Source organism: Lissotriton vulgaris, chromosome 8 (genome assembly GCF_964263255.1).
Source record: "Lissotriton vulgaris chromosome 8, aLisVul1.2, whole genome shotgun sequence".
In the NCBI taxonomy this organism is placed as follows: Eukaryota; Metazoa; Chordata; class Amphibia; order Caudata; family Salamandridae; genus Lissotriton; species Lissotriton vulgaris.
In genome coordinates this window covers 322,766,719-322,783,790 of record NC_141696.1, presented here as the reverse complement: position 1 = coordinate 322,783,790, position 17,072 = coordinate 322,766,719, and positions in this window count along the sequence as shown.

Genomic DNA, 17,072 nt, shown 5'->3' with positions numbered 1-17,072 from the left:
TGCTCCTGGTGGGGCTTTGATTACATATATACTGGAAAACCTATCTAACCATCTAAGAAGAATAAACTTATAATCTGTAACCTATCCAAGTCTTTTGGAATTCCTTACCAGGATGTTACATACATTTGACAACGAGGTGGAATCAAAACTACGTGTGAGCACCTTTTTCAAGCTTCTTAAAGGTACTTTTATTCATGATTTTATTCAAAACGAACCTACTTAAGGATTTTACGCCCTCCCGCCCCACCAGTGTTCATATTTCACCGGACAGCCCATGGACAAGGCGTAGATTTCCTGTAACCTGCTTCTTCCAGCCTAAATCCTACCGCTTGCTTCAAACAGGACATTTGCTTCCTGCTACCTGCTTCTATTTACTACTCCCTACTAAAGTTGAACTGTATGCTACCTGCCTGTTGTGGAAGTCCCTCCACCTTCTTGGGACATCCGTTTCCAACCTGCTACTTACAACTTTACTCTTTCTGAGGCCTGGTGCGATGCCTTTCCACTACATGCCTGCCTGTGTTTCCTGATGCCCACTGCAGCGTGCTTTTCTTGCCGTCCTCCCTGCTATTTACTGTTGTGGATACTGCTGCATCTTTACTGTTATTGCAATGTTGCTATTTACATTTGCTTTCTCTTTGTTCATTTTATAAAGAGGGAAGGTGTGTTATATCTAAGGTTTTTACCTTACACCTTCCCTGTTTCTCTTCCTCTGCTGTTCAGCCAGTGTGTGTGGAATGTTAGTGTGAATGTGATGTCATTGGAGTGTTTGGTATGCTGTGAGTGGACTGTCAGTTGGATCCTGGGCTGAGCAGCAGAGAGGATGCTCCTGGTGGGGCTTTGATTACATATATACTGGAAAACCTATCTAACCATCTAAGAAGAATAAACTTATCATCTGTAACCTATCCAAGTCTTCTGGAATTCCTTACCAGGATGTAACATAAGTGTCAGCAGGGGTTGGTCCTCCTCATGAGCGGAGGGGCACGCGCTTGCTGAGAGCACAGCAAGCACGCACAAATAAGTAAAATGGCACATCAATGTCATATTACTTACAAGCACGGTGTGAGGGCAGGGGCCAGAGTGGAATATTGAGATTGCAAGAGTGCATCTGCCCCTACAGTGTGCATGTTGGTCTGGCCGGCTGGTTCGCGTGGCCATCCTGAAAGATTGCTGGTACAATCCCACAGCCTCAAAATGAACAGTGGGGTACCCTGCTCCCACCAACCATGTGGTTAATCTTATGCAGAGAGCAGCTCCAGGATTAGTAGTTTGTGTTCCCCTGAGCAGGAAGGACGCTGATATGTGGAGAGCAGTGCTGTGCCGGGGAGCAGCGAATATGGTGGGTTTGGCACAATCGCACCCCACCATATTCTCAAAGTAGTATCCGCCATTGGACATCACTGCCATTTAGCAGGGTATTAATGCAGCCTTAAAATACAACCAAACGGTCTCATTAGGGGTTACCTGATATAATCCCTGCTTTGCCCTTCTACCACAAGGAATTATCTTTTTCAGGGCTGCTAGTATTTTTGGGGGCCGGGTAATAACGGTGAATGCAAGTTTTTGGAGAATAATTTGAAGAAATCATTATGTTTGTGCCAATTTCAGTGTGTTTTGAATAGCCAAAGTTATCTGTATAAAATGCCAAAACGTGCAATCCTGATGAGGCCAGAAACAGCCATTACTAGTCCCATCAGAATTACTCTTGGCATTAACAGGCAAATAATGAGGATGAAACATTCCTGAAAGAAGGCCTGAAAATGTATCTTTTGGTTACTTTATAAGCAACATACATAACATAAAAGAAAATTAAAGAAGACATAAATATCCAAACACCACTATCATAATATAGTACACACACAAGAAGTATGTGAATGCATAGTGGTCAACTGAGTTTGTTCCAATTCCAAAACAGCTACTGTTTTTTATTCTGCATCATCCCATTTTCTGGGTCAGCCCCATCTCACAACACTCTATACATTTATTTGCACGGATTTATTGGAACATTGTGACATTTTTATTCTATGATTTTATATATTGCTTGAGGCCCTGGGCCTTCTGTTGTTTATCTATGATATGTGTTACATGTTCTTTAGAACCGGCTGGATGATTCTTGGAATGTCTGCTGAGTGGTCAGTTGGCTGTGTTCCTGGGAGCATGCAGACGTGTCCTTGGTCATGGGTCAAATGCCTTGCTAATAAAGCTCATTTGGATCTCTACACTTCTCCTGCTTCTTAATTCCATACCACCCTGCCACATTTTGGTACGAGGAGTGGGGTGAGAAAGGTTTGGAATTACTGCCTTTGTGGAGCCATCCTGCTATCTACTGTCCTGCGCTGTTGACCCACTGACTTCCTCTTCGCTCACTAGCTTCCTGGTGAAAGGACCCTGGAAAACCAAGACTCCCAGAGGACACCCGTAACAAGAAAGGAATTATTCAAGTTTCGTGGGTTACTGCACTTTACATACTTTTCTATTTGTTACAGCCACACTTGGAATGTTCTTTTGGGCTCTCGGAGCAGGTGCCAACATTGTTTGAGTGGCCCGCTGCATTCTTAGCATGGTGCCCACTCGTGTTCCCTCCTAGGGAACTCAGAGCTGGAACGCAGCACACAAAGTGTTGCTGGGCACCGCTCTGTCGCCATGTACGCCAGTAGCGCGATGACATATGTTGGTGGCCATTTCGGTTTCCTTCATTGCACGCATTGACTTCAACAGCAGCTGTTGTTTGGATCACAACGTCAGGGTCTGATCAGCTGCTTATAAACCGCCCGACTGGATTGCTCCGCATCGGTTTGTCAGCCTTTAATTCCTTTATGGTGTTTCAGGTGAGAACTATTTTCTTGCATTGCGTATCTTCATTTTTCCAGGAGTTACAGCTTTACTACTTGCCTCTTGCTTCGGTTAAGGGGGTTATTTCTCCCTGCCCCCTTGCTGCCTGCTGCTTGGGGTTTGTCGTTGACTTTGGCATTGCCAACAGTTGCTGTTCGACCTTTATCTTTCCTTAGTTATAATGACACCTGTCCAAGGAGCGGTGCAACCTCATCCCTTTTTACAAAAGCCAGGGAAACTTGATATCAAGTGGAAAGAGTGGCTGAGTTTTTGAAAATTATATGACAGCAATTGATGTCATGGGTTACTCTACCACTAGAACAGCAGTACTCATTTTCAATCATCACCGAGTCGCAGGTCAAAGGGTCTTCAATAATTTGCCCATGGTTGCTGCACCCGCAGGGGAGGACACACCTTGGAATGTATACCTTGAGGCTAAAGAGAGAATTCAGAAACAATATACTAAAGAGACAAGTGTTCTCCTGGAGAGACATAATTTTTCAAAATGCAAGCAGGGGCCAGACGAGACAGTGGAAGAATACGTTGATACCTCATTTGTCCGGGATGCAAAATGTGAGTTCAAGAGTGACATGGATATTTATATTAGAGACCAATTTGTCCTTAATTGTTATTCCAAGAAAGTACAAAAAAGGTTATTAACTTGCAAGAATACAACTTTGAGAGAGACTATTGACATTGCTAGGAGCATAGAGAGGTCAATTATAACAGCTCAAGTTATTAATTCTCAAGTAACTGCCCACTTCAATGCGTTTCACTCAAGTTCACCTATGAATGCAATTTCTGATTAATTTGTTGGGGCAGCCATCACTAGAGTAAATAAGCTCAAAGGGGTAGCTTGTTATAGGTGTGGGTCAAAGAATCGCTTGGGCAAAAACCCCATGTGTCCAGCCTTGGGAAAAAAGGTGTAATTGATGCCGGAAGGAAGGGTATTTTCAAGGAGTGTGTAGGAGTGCGCCAGTCAATCCTGATAGTGTCAGGGTTAATCATGTGGATGTTGTTTTGCCTTCTGAAATCGTGAATGAGTGCAATCTTATTCTCATTATTGATGCCCCATGTAAGCTAGTGGTGAAGGACCCATTCTGTCAAGCCACCATCGATGGTAAATTCCTAACTATGAAGACTGAGTCAGGTGACCCATTTTGGCTGACATTACATTCTACAAACACTGGTCTCTCGATACCATTCTTAAAAAGCCAGATGTTTGCCATGAGACCTTTGGGGAACAGGACATGGATCTTGTTGGTTTTATTGAGTCTGTACTCGAAGTGTTGGGTCGACAAATTAACACCAAGATTTACGTTGCGGTCAGGGGCAGGGATATCATTGGGTGGATGGACTTAGCCAGGCTGGGAGTTTATTTGCGTCCTGGTCACTCAGAACCAATTGTGCATGGTGACACACCTGGCTTGGCTATAGAGACTCCTGAGTCTGTGCTACACTCCATGGCAGTGAATTTTCACCTGTATTTTCTGTGATAGCATTGGTAACGTGAAGGCTTTTGAGCATACCATAAAGATTAAGAAAGATGCAGTTCCAGTCATACACAAGGTGCGCCCTGTACCTCTGAGCATGAGAGAGGTTTAGATAGCTTTGTTGGACAATCTGATTTCACAGGTGGTCATTACCAAAACTGAATCCTCTGAGTGGGTTTCTTAGGTGGTTTTGACCAGAAAACGCACTGTGGATTTGAGGCTCTGTGTAGACTTGAGGTCCCTAAACCAAAATATTTTAGTGGACTGTCACCCTCTTCCCCTCATACAAAAGATGATGGCATGGTTCAGGAGCGGGATATCTGCAGAGGAGACTGACTTTTTATCGTCCAGCCCGTTCCCTACGTTCGGAAGCTCTTTGCAGAGCAGTGGTTCCACGGGTGAGGAAGGCCCGTGCGGGAGGGCGGTCTTTTGGCTGCAGAGCTCCCCAGCTTTGGAATCAGCTTCCATTTTCTCTGCGGAGTACTGTTAATTTACTCCAGTTTCAGGAGGGGCCTGAAGACCTGGCTTTTTAACTCTTAGTCTGTTTTTACTGCCCATCGTCTTTTCTGTTCCGTTCTGTTGCCTGTTTTTAGCTGTGTTGTGTTATTCAATATGAGTTGAGGGTGGAAAGCGTCGGGACACTCCCTGTGAGTAGCTGCACGCTATATAAAAGCTCTATAACATAACATAACATAACATAACATAACAAATATTAATGGGGCAAAGTTCTTCTCCACCACTGATCTTTACTCTGCTTATCCTCAGGTCTCTCTTAGTCTAGAGTCTCAAACCTTGACCACATTTGTGACTCTTTTTGGGGCTTTTAAACATTTAGGGCTTCCATTTGGACTTTCATCCACCACAAGTGTATTTCAGAGAATGAGGGACACAACATTTTGTGATGTACCACACGTTCAGGCCTATCAGGATGATATTCTTGTTTTTACCAACCCGGAGGAAGAGCACATACATGTTCTTAACAACGTTTTGGAGATTTTGGGTAAACATGGTATGACTGTAAAATGAACAAATGCAAGATGTTTGTGCAGCAAGTTGAGTATCTTGGTCCCACCATCTCTGCAGAAGGGATCAAACTGAAATATTGCAATGTAAAGGCCATTAGGGCAGCTCCTGCTTCCAAATAATAAATTATTCAATTAATACATATTAATTACCAATTAATAATTAATTAACAATAAAAGAATAATCCATACCAATAAATAAAAACATATTAATTAGTTAATTAATTATAATTACATTACTTCCCACCCTATTCCCCTATAAACCCACAACCGGCTATACATAAAAAATTACATAATTCATTTAATTATAAATTAATCAATTAATAAAGATTATTTACTGATTAGTAATTAATTAACAATAACAATAATTCAAAAATAATAATAAATTACTTATAATTAATATACTGATACATTAATCATTTGATAAAATTAAGTAACAATTAATAATTATTTAACAATAAATTAACAATCAATTACAATACATAAAAACATATTATTAATTATAATTAAATTACTTCCCACCCTATTCCCCTATAAACCCACAACCCGCTCTGATACTAAAACACAAAATGTACATTAAAACAATTACTAATTTCTAAACATGTTTTACATATATTTAAAAATAATAAAAATACATTACTAAAAATGTTAAACATACATAAAAAATACATACTAAAATACATAACACTGGTATAAATATATATATTATTAACAACAATATTTTTGTTAACGATGTTACTTACTTCGATATTACTTACTTCAATATTATTAAAAAACAATTTTACTTACCTTAAGGTCGATATTCTTGTCACCGATAATCTTGATATCGATATTCTGTCCCTACGATATTAGTGTAGGTGGATATAGAAAAAATTAATATTTTGACTGGAATGGAGTGCTGCAACTGCTCAAGATGAGAACTTGCAAAAGGTGATCAAGTTTAACAAACAAGAATGTCCCACCGGTAAATGGCAATTAGAAGAAATTGGCACTTTTGCCAATGTGGCTGGTGAGATATCTTGTTTGGGTCAAATTTGCATTTGTCATAGACTTTTTATTTCACCTGTCAGTTTGCGTGAGCACATTATTTCTCTAGCTCACACTGGTCACCTAGGCATCTCCTCCACTTGTAAACAAGTTACACAGTTCTTTTGGTGGCACGGCATTGACAACATGTTTCCAATTATGTTGACAAATGTCCCCATTGTCTTGTGTCTGATAAACATTGGGTTTCTAACATTAAACCGCTTCATCCTGTTCCCTTACCTTCTGCTCCATGGATCAAAGTAGCCTTGAATTTCTCTGGACCATTCAATCTGTTACCCGCTCATCAGAGATTCCTCATACTATTAGTGGATTATTTTACCAACTAGATTTACTATTCATTTGTGGATACCCCTAGCACTAAGACTGTTATTGATTTTCTCAAGAGGTTGTTTTTAATTGAAGGTTGTTCTCAAACCTTGGTTATGGAAAATGGCACTAACTGTGTATCTAAAAGATCAATTTATGACCAAATTAGACATCTCTCATCTCAAGGAGGCTCTCAATAGCCCCTCCTCTAATAGTTTTGTAGAAAGGGCTAGTATACTTAAGGAAGGAATTCAAACAGCTCTTACAGCAAGATTGGATTTAGCTGGGTTTCTTGAGGACATTATCTGGAGTTATTTAACTACCCCAACTCTACTGCAAGCATAGCACCTTTTACATGCTTGAGGGGTAGAGGTGGAAGTGTAAACTCATTCCCAATTGACTCACCAAAGAGTGTTGTACAAACAGAACAAACCAAAAAGTTGGTATGACAAAAAGTACAAAATGCACACTGTTGACATCACGGAAAATGATTTTGTTTTCATAACGAAATCACACAAAGTGGTTATGGAGGAGTCTCAGTATTCTTCACCTGTGAGAGTCATGAAAGCTGGTGCTGCTTCTGTTCCTCTTGAAGGCAGAGGTTGGTGGAACAAGAACAGTTTGATTCCCATTTCGAAGAGTCAAGCCACCATTTATAATCAAACCTTTACACCCAAGATTGATTTTGAGTCAATATTCTCTACAGATGATGTGGTGTATGGTTCAAATAATCAAACTAGATCTGATGCATAAAGTTCTCTTGTCCCTCCAACTCCCACCGCTTCTTCTGGCATTCAGGGAATAGTGACTATTCTGTATCCCAGAGTAGTAAGGGTACCATGCAAGGTCAAATACTTTGTTATGTATTGATTTTTTTTTTACATGGTCATTGTACATGGGGAGGGTGATGTGGTATGCTGGAATTCCTCGGAGCGTTGTGACATTCTTATTCTATGATTTAAAGTATTGTTTGAGGCCCTAAGCCTCCTGTTGTTTATCTATGATATGTGTTCCATGTTCTTTGGAACAGGCTGTATGATTCTAGGAATGTCAGCTGAGTGATCAGTTGGCTGTGTTCCTGGGAGCATCCAGACGTGCCCTTTTCCTCGGTCAACTGCTATGCTAATAAAGCACATTTGGATCCCTACACTTCTCTTGCTTCTTAATTCCATACCACCTTGCCACAGTATTCTTGCACCTTGTGATTCATTAGCACTATTGTTTTACAGAGGTCTTCATCCAATAGGCACTCCCTCTGATGTCTTGACCAGCTCTTGAGTGACAGGCTAGTATCTTTTGGCCAAAGGATAGTCATGTGATATTGCCAGAAGGAGGACCTGCACCACTCATGTATACATTGTCTTCCTCTTTCTTGGCCAAAATATAGACATTGCATATGCTGGTACAGTTTGAAGCTGAATGCCCATTAACCTTGTTTGAGTAGTCACTCACTGATGGGCATCACCAAATCACGTGGACAATATCATCGCACTGTGTCGACAAGTGAAAAAGATTCCAGTGATGTACCCGGTAACTTCTGAGAATACTTGCTTGTAACCTTACAGTTAGAGCAAAGAGGTGAGTTGAAAGTTGCCATTCCTGTAAAACACCAGAGCCTACTCCCCAGCTTTTCAAAGTTATACAATTTGTTTTCTCTCTGGATTGAACCAAGGAGCACAATAGATGAAGCCAGCGAAGAAAACGGGTGCTGAAATTATAATATTTTAGTGCTTCAAATAAATCCCATCTCAATAAGTCTGAAGCTTTCACTATGTTGAAAGATGACCTAACATGGTTGTTACAGCTTTTCTCCATGTAATATCTTACATGTGTCAATATGTGCAAATTGGCTGATGACTCCTACCTGGTATTAAGATGCATTGGTCCTTATGCACGGGCATCCATAATCTTTTCATGTTTCTCTGTTATCATTTAATTAATGATTTTATTGAGAGTGTTGATTATAGATAGTGGCCTACAGGACCTATAGCCAGGTTTATCTTTTCCCTGTTTGGGCACTGTCAGTTCCACTGCCCCTTTTATGGAATTTGGCAAATTATATTTTTTTATGGTCTCCTCTCAAAATCCTAATAATTTATTTTGCTGTAAATTTGGAGATTATTGGTAACATTTGAGTGGGAAGTCATTAAAAAACTGGTGTCTTTGCACCTTGCATCACATTTAACCTAGTGCTCAAAACATCTTTTGTCAGTGGGTCATCCAGTGTGTACATACCTTATGTGCTATTGAGAACTTCCCTTCTTCCTCCACAAACTAATTGAATGGTGATATTTTCTGGGTTGTTTGATCTATTATGTCCTTATCATTCACCACCTTCAATATTGAGGCACCTGGTTTCAATCTTTACAACAACAAGAGTAGTAATTTTCCAGAATCATCCCTCTCTAGAGAGAGGCAGCCTTTGTCTAGGTAGGAGTTCTTAAAGATTATAAAACCCCCCTTACTTCTGATACTGCTCATTGACATCCAGTGTAACACTCAACTCAAGAACTCTAATTTCATGTCTGAGCAGAGCAAGCGTGCCACATATTCTTTTTAGGCATTTTCCCCTCACTACCATCTTCAATCTGATACAGTACCTACCATGAACCTCAGCCGATTGAATCTAAAGTTTCATGAAACTGATGATTTGGAATTTCATAACTGGTATTCTATAAATAAATGAGGGCTGACTATTGTAAATAAGTCAGAAAAAGGAGGCAGTTTACTAAACGTTAGGCCCAATGCTACTGGATCAATTATGAATCTAGTTAATGTTTTACTTCATTGCTTAAAACCACTGTGACAAATTGGGTTGCTGGTTCAATGGGGTGTGAGCCGTGGTCAAGTAACAGCCAGAATCCCTTGCAGGATGAACCACAAAAAGTCACTAAGTTAACCTGTGCTTAACTTTGGGTAGTTTCACACAGAAAACAGTCAGGCTTAACTTAAAGGCAATGTGTAAAGTATTTATGCAGCACACAAACAGTAACTAAGTTAAACCACAACAAAAAAATCTCATACCAATGTAGATGAATAGAGTCGATTAAAAAAAGTTATTTGACACCAAAATGATAAAAAATCCAATCAGTAGAACCGAAGTAATGAATCTGTTATGTTTTTGGTAAAAAATAGCGCCTAAAAGATCAAAGCTACCAACCGGTGACATCTAGTAGTACTGGGTCAAAATTAAAAATATGTCCAACCTTGATGGAGCACGGTTTAGTACAAAAATGGGATTGAGAATGGTCTGCACTTATCTTCCGACTTAGAAGAAAATGTTAGCAAATCAGTCTGACCCTGTGCCTCATGGGAACAGTCCAGCCCGACTGCCAAGCCATGTCTTCCCTTGACCGGAAACAAGCATCCTGGGACCGGTTTCTGGCTAATCAGCCGTCATCAACCAGGCTAGCTTGAATCCAGTGGCAAAGGGAGCAAGGGACCCACATCTGGGCATACCCTGCCAACTTTGGGTGGCAAAGATGGGCTGATCAAGAGACCCAACGTTCTCTCAAACATGGAGTGCCCTTGTATAGGAACAAACTGTACTTGCCAAATCAAGAACTTAGATTGAAGGCATTCAACTGGTGTCACAACTCGCTTTTGGCAGGCCATACAGGAGGCACTAAAATGTTACATCTGGTGAAAAGGCAATTCTGGTGGGAAAAAATGGCCCAGGGATGGGTGTCACAATGCGAGACGTGCCCGGTACAAGAGCGAGACGGTTGCCCCATTCCCACACCGGAGGAGCCATGGCAGACTATACGCATGGACTTCATTCTAGGCTTGCCCAAGGAACAGGAATATGATGCCATCATGGTAGTGGTAGACAGCTTGACCAAAATGGGACACTTCATTCTGTGCAGAAATGTACCAACAGCAGGGCTGATGGCTCAGCTTTTGCTGTCACATGTGGTTCGAATACATGGGCTCCCAAGTCCGATAAAGACCCACAATTCATAGCAAGGTTTTGGCGGATGTGGTGCAAGGGCCTCCAGATTGAAGCAGCTCTGTCAATCAGCTTCCACCCTCAAACAGATCGGCAAACAGAGCGATTATACCAGTCACTGTAAAAGTATCTCCAATGCTTTTCCAAGGAAGCCAACGAGTCCTGGGTGTCCCTCTGGTGGTTAGCAAACCTGTCCTACAATAATGCATGGCACTTCTCGATCAAAGAATCACCATTCACAGCCAATACTGGGTTTCACGCTAAGACATTATCACTAACTATTCCAAGTGAGGTGGTTGTGCAACCTACGGTGATGTAGCATCTCACAAGAAGGTGCAGGACAGTTTGAGGTGTGCAAACAAACGTATAAAAAATGGGAAGACGGGCATAGACAGGAGGGACCTAGTTATCAGCCAGGTGATCGAGTCTGGCTATCCACCAGGAACTTTCGCTTCAAGGTACGCAGTGTGTTCCACCCGAGATTTATTGGCCCTTACACGGTGCTATGCAGAATCAACCCAGTGGCTTATAAGCTCGTTACCCGCTTCTTTGAGGATCCATCCTGTGTTCCATGTTAATCTGCTGAAGCCTGCAGGAGGGGCACGATGCAAAGCAGTTCCTCCGGTGCTTCGAGATGGGCAGCTGGAGTATGAGGTGCGTCGGATGCTGGACTCCCGGTATCGGTAGGGACGGTTGTGATATCTCATTTCTTGGAAGGGGTACTCTTCGGAGGATGATCCCTGGGAAGCCTGCACGAACGTCCACGTTACTCTAGCGGTGCGCAGTTTTCACGTTTGTTGCCCTGGCAAGCCTGGGTCTAGGAGGTGCATGGGGGGTGGGCTTACTGTCATGGTATGACTTGTGCGCCTTATTACATCACGTCTAAAAAGTCAGACACTTCGAATCTTGAATAATTGGATAGGTAGATATAAAATAATCAATTTAAAATCGATGACAATCTATTGGAGAAAGGTTATTAAGTAAAAATTAATTCTAGTCTTTTAATTTGTAGATTACACCACGTCATCATCCCTGAAGACGATCCCTCTAAATATTATCAGGATCTGAAACGCGTCAGCATTTCTTCTTTTCCTGAGGATGATGCAATTAGCCTGAGAAGAATTATAGAGATCCCTGAAAGTGATACATCTCATAATGTTCTGAGCAATCACCCCATGGTTATAGGAACCCCACGAAAACAAGTAAATAGGTTGAATTTACGAGTTCCTAGTACAGTTGGTTTGACAAAAAATTGGTGTAACACAGCACAAAACTTGTGATTTCATGTGATTCTTGTACAATGTTCAGTATTTTTGATTTATTGTATTAGTTTGATATGTACGGTTTACATTTTGTCCAGTTGTGTGTAAATCTACAATCTTTGTCATAAGTTTTTTGATTTGTGTGTATCTTTTCATGTACAGTTAAAATAATAATAAGATGTATATTAATTTAGAAACTCTGGCAAATGTTAGCCTGGACCAGTGAAAATAGGTCTGGATTGGTCCTTTCTCTGCAAAATAAATAGCAGGTATTGAATAAGGTGGTCAGATCCAGTTTTTTCTTTAAATACTTATCATGTCCTTTTTGGCCATCAATAACGGACGTAGCCCCTTCTTTATATATGCAGAGAAGAAAATAGCAGGAGAAGCCACAAAGTTAAATTGACCGGTGATGCACCTAGGGGATAAGCAAGTAGGTTGGTCCTGGTCCCCTCCTGGGTCTCAGACCAGTTTGGGAAATGGCCTTCTGGGAACCTTTATCACCACAACCAAGGGTCCAGGACTAGTGGGACACCACTTGGTGGTTCAGGACCCACTCAGGCTGGGTCCAGGTGTCGGTTAAAGATGGTGGGAGCCTTTTTTGACCCTTTAGCACTAAATATGAGGCCAACAAACTAGCCCTAGGTATCACTCTGGTAGTTCTGGGTTTAGATGAAGATGCAGGTCTCAACAGCAGGGCTGGCCTCTGAGGGTTCAAGTCAGGCTCCAGGCAGCAAAGCATTCCTTCCAGGTATAGCAAAGCAGTCTTGCAGAGTGCACAGCAGGTCACAACAGCAGGCTGTCCTATTAAAGTCCTTCTGCAGGTCCAGGCGTGAATTGAAGATTTGGAGTCTAAGGTGCAATATTTACACCTGGATGCCCTCCTTCTGGAAGGTGGGAGAAGCTTCTACACAGTGGCTTTGAAGTGCATGGAATTTCCTGATTCCCCACCCCTGGCTCCAAGTTGACTGCAGTGGAGATGATAGACTCTTTGTGTGAAGTCAGAACACACTCTATTAGTTGCAAGTAGGCTGTGCCTAGCTCCGCCCCCCATCCTGCCAGCAGGTGACGTATTTTGGCACACCTAATCCTTTCAAGTCTAACTGTCAGTTCCACCCAGTTAAGTGACCCTAGACAAGCGTCAGGTAAAAAAGAACTATGGTAAGAAAAATGCCAACTTTCTATAAAGTGGTATTTTCAACTTTGTAATCAGAACATTGATAGGAGCTTTCATTTCCATTCCAAATGCACCAAACATGACATCAGACAATCGGAATTTACACATTTTTAAATGTAATAAGGAATCTTGAATTATGTCTGATTGGAGGGGTAGGCCGCACAGTTGTGAAAAACAAACGTAGGAGTTTTTCACTACCAGGACATGTAACACTAAAAACAACTTGTCTAACCTTTCCATTACAAGGAACCCTGTGGGCTAACTTAGGGCCTGCCTTAGGGGTAATACATGTAATAAAAGGGGAGTTAGGTTGTAAGAGAGTTTACTTTCCAATTCGACATGGCAGTTTAAAGCTACATTCAGGCTGCAGTACCAGGATTGGGACATGTTTTAAGGTGCTACATACTTGGGTGGCACAGTAAGTTTTGCAGACCCATTGGTAGCATTTCATTTACTGTTGTTAATCATATGATATACCACTATACAAGGGACTTTTAGGTAAAATAAATATAACAATTGGGTATAAGCCTATTTAACAATGGTAAAGTGCACAGAATGGAAAAGCCAACAAAATCAATTCTGCAAAAGATGGAGGGTAAAGGCAAAACATGTGGGGGTGACCCTGTAGAGAGGGCCAGGTCCAACACCCTTAATATGTTTTACTTGAAATAGCTGATGCACCTATTACATCACGGGGAGAGATCTGAATTGTGAAAGGGTATTTTTTATGTGTTAGTTCTTTCTGATACATACAAAGGCGATATAAGCCCAAGATATAAGTAGGACCTTTTAAATAAATCCATTGTATAGCCTTCAAGCATGACAATATGACATTAGGGACCCATATCAAACAAAACAACCCAGAAAGAAAATGAATTTAAAGGTGGAAAAAGAAGCAGAATGTTGTTGCCCTTATTAATAAAAAACGGATAACAAAGATATCAACTCCAGTTAAGTATTCATGGGAAAGGGCTTTGTGATAACAAGCACATCACTAATTTATTTACATTACCGTATAACAGGATACAGAGACACATATATACAACAAATACACAGCCTCAGGTTGTTTTAAACAAAACTATAGTGTGTGTCTTTTTGAAAGGCACAGTGGCGGCTCCTCTGCTAAGGCGCAGGAGCTTCACTCTTCTGCTTTAAAGCAGTGTCACTAAACGAAAAATAAAATAATAATAACTCTAATGATAACTCTGTTATTATTATTTTATTTTTTCCTTGTTGCAGCAGTTTTGCAGGTGGGTTGGGGTGGACTGCTCTGCTGACAGAGCAGGGGAGGGAGGAGTGGTTTGCACTCCCTAGAGTGTGCATAAATGTTTGGTCATCGCTCTGGGGCCGGCCAAACATTCATGCGCACTTTGCATGTTCTCCATGCAGTCTGCATTACAGCCTGCATGCAGAATATGCCCAGCCTGTCATTGTCTGGCTGAGTGCTGATCCATGGCACACATACCAATCACAACACTGCATTGCAGCATTGTGCTTGGCTATCGGTAGGCTGGGAGCTGGGTGCACCCTGCTTCCTGCCCTGGAAGTGGGGAAGAAGACCAGGAGGAGGCTCAGTTGATGGTAGACGGCAGACAGATAAGTGCGTATTTCTTTTTATTTCATTCCGTCCTCCTCCCCACCCCATGACCCGCCATCCCACCACCTTCAAATACCAGAAATTAGGTTGTTTCAGTCTGAGGAAGTACAGAAAGATGTTGGACTACCTCCAAATGTTTAGGAACCCTATGGCTATTAGTTGTTATTTTAAATGAAGTAATGAAACTCTCCGGCAAACTAGCCCATGTGTTATGAGCCCTAGTGCATGGAAGAAAAGGGGCCCCTGGCTGACGTTTGAGTAATAAAATAAAGCAAAAATTTGGCTTCAGTGGATACCTCAGGCCTTTGGCCCAGGTGCTACAGCAACAGTTGCACCAATGGAAACTACATGCCACATGTATCATTATTGGAAAAATTGATCACCTAATTGCAATTCTCTGTGAATCACATTTAGGTAATCACTATTCCTAATGTTTGAAACTCCATGAGCTTTATGTAGCGATTCCCAGTATGTAGCAATTGACCTACTTCATTAATATTCATGAGGTAGGTCACAATTTGCAACCCATTTGGGAATCGCTTAAAAACACAGGGATGATGGCCTGCCATTCTCTCACTGCGGAGGTCGGCATATTAGGTTCTCTCTTAAGCATAACATGCAAAGCGCCATCAGAGCGCCGCGTAGGATCCACCTACTGTGGATTCCATTTGGAATCCAGTGGGCCGACTCACTACATCTTTCGTGGTCCTACAGCAGTCTGCATGTTGCATCGTCCGCTGGAGGACTGCCAAAGTCATAATCAGGCCCTTAGTATTTTGTACAGGAAGGATACCCTTCCTGTACAAAACCTATGGTAGACTCAGGCACACACCCTAGCACTATGGGGCGAAGGTGTTTGCCTGGTGCAAGGCATCTAGAATCGGTGCTGGCGCTAGGAAAGGGGAAGAGAGAGTCGTATCTCTGTGAAAATGGCACTCTCTGCCCTCTCCTTGTCATGCAACACCGCACAGCCTCTTTGGGTGCTGCGCTGCGTTGCATGACACTTTTCCGAATCTGTGCCCACCTTTCCGTAACAATCTAGTTACATATCGTTCCAAACCCTGTGTGATTGAACTTACTTCTGTAATTCTAGGTTCATGAAAACCACATACTCTGAGGCCTAGTCAAAAGACAACAGCACACATTCAAAATGGCTGCCAATCCCAATATGCATGGACACAAAGAATATGTAACCTACAACAAGAAGTGTTAAGCGTAAAACTTAAGGTCTCTCAACATACTTCAAAAGCCCCCATGCTCATATCATGTCACAAAAATTGACACAATTTGAACTGAAAACAAATTAATGTATTACCGTATCTTGGAGGTGATGGCACAAGACAGATTTAGAAAATAGTGACAAAATACAATTTGAGGAGGGCACAATTAGAATGTTTCATGCGTGGCTTGGTAAACTAAGCTATCCACTTTGAAATGCACGTAAGGAACTATGTTTGTGAAACATTGGAGTAAATGGTAATATCCATCTTTACACAGGCTAACACATCCAAACGAGCCAGTCATTGGGTCAGAGATAGGAAAATAATATGCAATGTCTAGAATAGTTCCACACTTGAACTAGATGACATTACCAATGTATTTTGCGATTTAAAATTGGGATATGGATGGCACAATATTAGGAACCTAGGGCCTCATTTATGAGGCTGTGCGCCACTTTTACGACACCGTGCGTCACTTTTTGTGACCACCTGGTTGCGCCATATTTACAAAGTGACGCATCTAGATAGATGTGTCACTTTGTAAACCCCTGCACCACATTATACCTGCGCCAGGTATAATGTATGCAAGGGGGGCGTATTGACGCAAGGAAGGGACGTAGAAGTGACGCAGTGAAATCTATGAGATTTCACTGCGTCACTTTTAGGACGCTGTTGCGTTAAAATCTTGCGCCTGTCTCACAGCAGGTGTAAGACTGATGCAAGCCCTTTCACATGGGGCTTGCCCCATGTGAAAGGGCGCATTGGTGGAGTTGCGTCACTTTTGTGACACACTCCAGCAATGCGTCACTTTTGCGCTTACAGATACGTCAGAAATACTGACGTATCTGTAAATCCTTGCGACATGATGCGTCATACATTAAATATGACGCATCAGGAATGTTGCAAGGAGTGCGCACTGAGAAGTGACGCATCGCAGCTTTCACGCAGCGATGCGTCATTTCTCATAAATGAGGCCCCTATAGTGTGGGAGAGACGATAAAAGCCAGAGAAAGAAATGGCACAGGGCAGCGCATATTGTCCATAGTCTTAATGAAGTCAAACACTAACCCCTTAGGGATAAAAAAATCAATAATAATGAAAAGATGAGTTTTGCGACAGGACTGGAACATCATTATTTAACCATTAGAACAAATATTTTCTCCC